Source organism: Anas platyrhynchos, chromosome 4, assembly GCF_047663525.1.
Source record: "Anas platyrhynchos isolate ZD024472 breed Pekin duck chromosome 4, IASCAAS_PekinDuck_T2T, whole genome shotgun sequence".
Classification (NCBI taxonomy): Eukaryota; Metazoa; Chordata; class Aves; order Anseriformes; family Anatidae; genus Anas; species Anas platyrhynchos.
Genome location: NC_092590.1, coordinates 56,654,104 through 56,661,111, shown reverse-complemented (window position 1 = coordinate 56,661,111; position 7,008 = coordinate 56,654,104).

Here is a 7,008-nt window from a genome sequence, read left to right as displayed (position 1 = left end):
TTGAGCAATTAGTCCATCTAACATCTTTTCCCCCTTGTCATTTTTGGTAAAGAAAATATGCAGAAAATCACGTTCTTAAAAGTAGTAGATCAGTACCATTGACAAAATGCACTGGAAACTGCAACTCTGGAAATAACCAGTCTTAATCTTTTTACTGTGTGCTTGACTGTCAGCTCTATTCATGGTACAAATTGTAGCCATTATTTGTATATAAAAATATTTTTTCAGAGATACATTTATGAAAAGATCAGGGTGATTTAACACCCGCGATAAACATGTTGACAAGCAAGGATTACAATTGCTCTCTTTTCCTTCTTTGGGAGCAAGAGAAAAATACTTTTCAAAGAATAAGCATTTTCTGAGTCCAGTGACAGAGCTCTATTGATTGTTCAGATACTTGTTTAGGTACCCATTTTTAGCATCTATTAAAGTGATTTTACAATTCCTTTGACAATTCGAGGTTGTATACTGTATTTCAGAATTCGTTTCTATCTTTAGCTGAGTTTGACTGCTATTTGCTCATCATCAGCCTTAGGAAAGGCAACACAGCAGTCCTGAAAATTGACTAAGCCATCAAAGACAGTTATGACATAGAAAATAAAAAGTTAAAGCTTAATAAAAAAAATAATTACAACCGCAGAACAGAGTACCTAAGGTATAAGTAGGTATGGCTGAACTTTTTGCCAAAGTTTACTTGTATATTCAGCCTGAAGGAGTTCAAGAATTTAATGAATGTCATGCTTATAAGTGGAAATGCCTCTTCTGAGTCCAGTGGATAACCAAGAACTTGAAGTCTCAGATTTCTTATTTAAACAATTGGTTGGAGATTTATTCATTTACTAGCAAGGAAAACTAAGAATGAACAAAAGTGTCCTTTTCAAACTCTCAAAAATATGTCTTTGATGCTCTCAGGTTTCCTACAGAAAGTACTGCTACTCACCTGAGTAGCTTCTTCTCTGCCTCCTGAGTTACAACTCTTTTTTTTTTTTTTTTTTTTTGGGGGGGGGGGGGGGAATGTAGTTCTCTGTCAACTGTATTTAGCATCCTAAGGGAGACAAAGATGAGGAAAAGGTGGGATGCTTTTATTTTGCTTGGAAAGTATGGAACTCCATTTCCCAGCTGACAGATTATCCACAAAGTTCAGCACAATTTCTGAACCACATCTGCCTCTGTGAAACAAGCTATCCAGATAAAGCCCCTGGCTTAGGGTCTCTCCCTGACTTCAGAAGCATTGGTTGCACTTTAAAAAAAAAGTGATTAGAGAACTAATCTCAGTTTACAACACAGCCCACAAGCAGTGAGTTGGCACAATTTCTAAGGCAGCAACTTCCTGGCCTTCTTCATCCACTGGAACAAATGCCCTTGGGAAACTCTTTGACTTTGCCGCTAGAAGATCTGTGAAACTACCCACAGACTCCTACAGAGAATAATAAACCTCATTAAAAACATTGTAAGCCATAAAGTTTCCTGAACAGACTCAAAACTTGCCAGAAGTTTTAATTAACCCAATCTATGTCAACCGTTTTCTCAAGATTTCTAAAATACATCTTTGTTTTGTTCCTATTAATAGTTAGTAATGTTTAGTTTGCTCATATTAGTTTATTCCTATTAGTATGTTCCTATTAGCAGATAAACCAGTGAATTAGGAAGCATGCAACCAATTTTTCTAATGCAAAGCAGTCAAGGAATTTTCTTGTTTAAATGGCCTTTGCCATTGCTTACTAATAATTGTTGACACCATCGAGAAAAAAAATAATCCTATTTTGTACACTGTGTATGCTCTTTGAAGAGCTCAAGATTTGCCAGTATGTATTACTACTCATTTCTGCTTTTCCCTTAGAAGACCTCACTACTATTACTAGAAATTTGAAAAATATATGTCTTTACTTACTTGACCTTTATAACTAGGAAGCAAGTAAATATTACTTGGTGTTTTGCCTATTATTTTTATTTCAGTCACACATTAAGTTACATGTTACTGAGAAGTTGTCCTGTTAATGAATTTACATTTTTCATTATTGTTCCACTGTTGACTTTATTTATTAGATGACTTTTTTTGCATTTCATTTTTATTGGTAGGGATATCAGAACAGAACAGACAGATAGTCAGCTCTCATCTGTAAGTTACAGAAAGAAAAAAACATTTGCAGCAGTAAGTAGGAGATAGAGAAGCCATTGCTCTCACATCTTAAGCAACATTGCCTTGAACGTCAAAACAAGGAAAATATCTTATTGTGACACTGGAAATGTCACATCATCAGTCTCTTATATCACTTAACAAGACACGTGAAAATCGGTAATCAAGGTGCTAGTCTCACAACTGTATAATTCCATAACATGTATAAAAATGATTACATATACACAAATATTTCATTGTAAAACTAGCCAATACAACTGCAAGTAAAGCTTGAACACATAAAATACCCTTTGAAATTAAAACGGTACATGTTTCCACACCATTTAATTGTTCAGTTTTATTTATTTCTAGAATCACTGTTAAGACACAGGCTACTTTGTGTCTGCTTTCTAAGAGCTCTTTCTAACCTCCTCATGCTCAACCACCACAAATAAATAAATAAATAAAAATCATATGTATTCTCTATTATTACCTATACACACAAAGCAAGATTACTTTTAAAACATTTTAAGGCTGCATCCAAATGCCAGCAGTGCTTAAAACACCCACATATATTAAAGAGGCGGTCTTTGGTAGCAGTAATTTACCTGACAGTGTTTTACTTTACAGACCAGAATGAGCCAAATAATAATGTAGAACAATAAGAGAGATATTAATATCAGGAACAGGGATGATGGGGGGGGAAAAAAAAAAAAAAGTAATTTCATGTGTCAAGTATTAAACACTCATAAAACTCAAGTTTAATTATTGGTTTTCTGACAGAACTTTTACGTCTGTATCCATCCAGAGGCTCAATTCCTCCCTTATAAAAGAGCAATTGCAAATTTCTGTAGGACTGAGACCATTTCTTAGTACGTGTGTCCAAATATGAGGACTAGGACATCTTGGGTATTTGCTTATAAGAATTTATATATATTATAAATAAACAAATAAACAAAAGCTAACGTAAAACAAATACCTGGACCCAGACAATTAACCTACCTTGGAACTGATACCTCTAACTTAAGGCAGCTACACTTATCAAGCCCCTATTCAATAAATAAATAAATAAATAAATAGAGCTGGAAGGGACATTCTCAGCAAGCTGTTTGAAAGCTAACCTAATTTTACGTTCTATTTTGCTTAATATGCAGCTGTTTCTACTGATGGAAGTAAATGTATTTCTGAAAGGCACTGACTCGCATGGAAAAAGAAAAAAGCCAGCAGAACTGTACATAAAATGCAGTTCTGCTCTAAAATTTTAAGCTTTATACTTAACAAATTGTCCATTTCTACAATATTTCATCCTGTCTGGTTGAGAAAATAACAGTAAACAAGCTAAGCCTTTAAGGTAGTGATTTTCTAGATGCAATCTCCCTTTCCCTCTCATACTTTTCCTGTCTCTTTCTTTCATGATACTGTTCCTCTAATGCAATTAGGTTGCAGGACTTTCTTTGTTGGTAGGAATTTGGTTTCAGTTTTATTTGTACCTACGTGAGGTCAGGGTTGTGGTTCTCACCATTCAAGGAAAGAGACGTTTGGTTTAGTCAGGACTGTCTCCCCTTTGTTTGTGGTGGGTCCCACTGAGGAGGGTAAAATCTGTTTCCAGTGATTCTGGAACCAAATCGTTAACCTACGTGCCTGAGAAGACCACAAGGCTATAGACACTGTCCCAAGGACAGAGCCAATTCTTTGCAAATATCTGCATGTGGATTGAAATAAAACAATTAAAAACAAGAACTGGAGCCTAGCACTTCCTTCTAGGATGCCAGCCCATAACATTAGAGCAATCTGGGTAGGGAATAGAGAAGGAAGTGGTACAATTAGCTTTAACTCTTTGAACGGCTGTGGTTGTCATTATGTTCCTGAGGTGCCAGATCCTGTTGATACATGGTAGGTGTTCCCCAGGAAAGCCTGGCAGATGGAGCTCTCCTCAGGGAGCTGAAGGACAGGAATGTTGATGATCTGGATTCTGATCGGGTTTAGGCATGATTCGGTGTTATCTGGGTCCTAAACATCAAAACAGATGTGCCTTCAAATGCTTGGGGAGCTTTAAAGGCTCTGCTATGGCTGTTAGGAAGCTCAAGTGCCTCCTGAGTTAATCAACAGCTTTGGACCTCAGTGGACTATAAGGATGTTCAGGCTATTGTTAGACAGGCCTCTGGGGACACAGGGAAAAGGGAGGAGCTCAAGGAAGTACCAGAGCAATGACTGAGTTCAACAAAAAGATTACAGGAAAACAACAAAGTTCATCCTAAACTGAAAGGAGTCTTGAAAGAAGACTGGTGGTTTTGCATCTTGTGGAGAACCGTGTTGTAAATATTCAGCGTAGCGTGGCTTTTTTGGTGTGTGGCAGATGTGGAACCTGATGCAGCACAACGTAGGGCCACAGCCACCCAGGTGATGGCTTTCCTCTTGGTTTTACACTGCCACAGGTGCTAAGGATTTTTTGCACCATAGCTCGTAAGTAAAAGTCAGCATGGAAATGCTCTAAGGTTCTGTATCATAATGCGTGTTTTAAGCAAATGAAAAGTAAATCAAAGGCCTATAGTAATGAAACTAAAATCCACTGGTTCACATTCTGTGCTGTTAAGTCATTATGAATTAATTTGTAACAGCTGAACAACATTCAGCAGGGAATTCAATGATAGTACAGGTGGGTGGAAAACTAAGTCCAATAATGTTGTGTGAAGTCACAAGGCATGAAAGAGCTGGCTTCATTAATGGCCTCATACAAATTGCACATTCACACCTCTCTGTGCCTAAAGTGAAACATATATATACAATATGCATATATTTATTTATATTTATACATACATATATATATATGTGTAAAAGAAAATTTAGAAATATGCATATTCTACTCATAGAAATCCATTCATTCCTTTTGGCAGCATCTCTAAGTGAAACTGTCAAAGTAACTGCATTTCCGAGAAGCAGGAGGGGTGCATGGAGAAATGCTCATGGAAACCTGGTGCTGTTTCTTAGTTCTGCAGTGACTGGCTGGCTGTGTACTGGGAGACAGAAAGTACTTGTGAGCAGAGTCCCTCCCCAGCTGCTGCACAGGCAGACTTGCAGGGTGTGTTACACTGCAGATGTTTTCAACATATGCAGATCTTTTCCAGTTCCCAGAGCTAAGTCAGAAGATAAGAACGAACTGAAAAGCTTGGATGTTCTAATTAAACACATTTTATTTATAAGTTTCATCCAGTTCAAGGATATTTGTTATCCTCTTCTTCTTTGTTTCTATTATGGAAACAGATTATCTGCTGGTTGGGATTATTTTGAATTAGATGAATTTTACATTCAGAACTTTGGGTAAAATTTGAAGTCACCTTAGCTTCTGAGATTTCATCATCAATAACTTTCTGAAGATTGTATTACTAACGAAAGCCAGGTAAACTAGTAAGGAGATACAAATATATCTGTTTGGCATTCACATTTCAAGATTTATGATTCTGGTCTGTCAGAAACGTTTGAGGTATGCTACCTCTCCACTTCTGAGGATTTCTCAGTCCTCAGATCAGAGACTGCTCTCTCAGGACTTAGTCACTCTGAAGTATTATTCTTCAGAAAATCAAGGAATCTTATTACAACCTTCATTTCCTGGAAGAAAATAGGATGTGGGCCTGCAAGAGAGAGGTCCTGCAAAGAAACTTGTCTGGTTTAATTAATAACTTAGAAACTTGCTTCCTTGTGAAAAGCCCTACTTTGAGCATACTGGCTATGCAGTTGGAGTAATATATTCCTTGAACATAATATTGAGGCTGGAGCTATTAAAGTAAAATAAGTCATGCTGCAGTGGTAATTATTCCTCAAATATTTTCATGGCTTGGAAATCTGGAAAGTGATCTGTTAGCCTGATATGGTTAGACTTCTCTTGTTGGCTGACCAAAATATTAGCTACCATATTTAAACTCCTTAAGCATGATTAGATTATTTGGGTCAAAATCCAGAGGCAAGTAAGCAATCGCTAAACTACAGTATCGTGGTGTGGAGAGGATAGCCTTCATTTCTTCCAACATTTCAGAAGCATGCTCTGAAAAAAAATAGGACACATCAAGTTCACATGCAAGGAGCTCTGTTAAAACTCCATGAAGAATAGATCCATTGAGATAAACTTCAAATCTTGTTAGGCCTGTTTATTCCCACTGCCTTTTATGTGAAACTCTTAGATAAGAAGCCACACACAGATCAAAAATTGTATGGAGAGGGGAAGAGATGTGACCTGAATTCCAGATGTGATCTGAATTCCATTGTTTACAACAGTGTTTCTATTGATATGTATAATCCCTGGTAGATCACCAATCATTCACAGCCAGAAAATACACAATATTAGAAAAATATATAGGCTGGAATGCAGTAAGATATGCAACAGACATGGTTGTGTGGACGCTTATTGAATGCAATACGATAGGCATTATTTTGGTTCTTTTCTGGCAGAAAATGCTTAGGACTTCCTAAAATGCTATCAGTATTGGAAATTTGTTCAGTTCCTTACCTTGCCTTCTCAAGCCCAGCTGTGCAGTAATTCTCAAAGCAGGTCAGGATCTTGCAGTAACTCATGCCGCTTTGCCAACACTTCACTGGGAGTGTCAAAAGCAAGATGAGGTCTTTAACTGGATACCTAATTAGGTGGTAATTGGAGCTGAAATGGGAAGTCTCAGAGAAGTGGGTAGGGAAAGTTTAGCAATGCAATAGGTGCGTGTTGCCTCTTATGTCACCACCCATCCTTGTGAAGAAAGTGCTTTCATCTCTATAGCTCGTTTTTAGGAATTAGAGGACTGTGATTTGATCTCCCCTATTGGGCTGAACAAAAGCAATTCCTTCAACATCTCTCCACATGTCATTTCAAGCTATTAAGTTAGTCCTCAGTGACACTTGCACAAGTT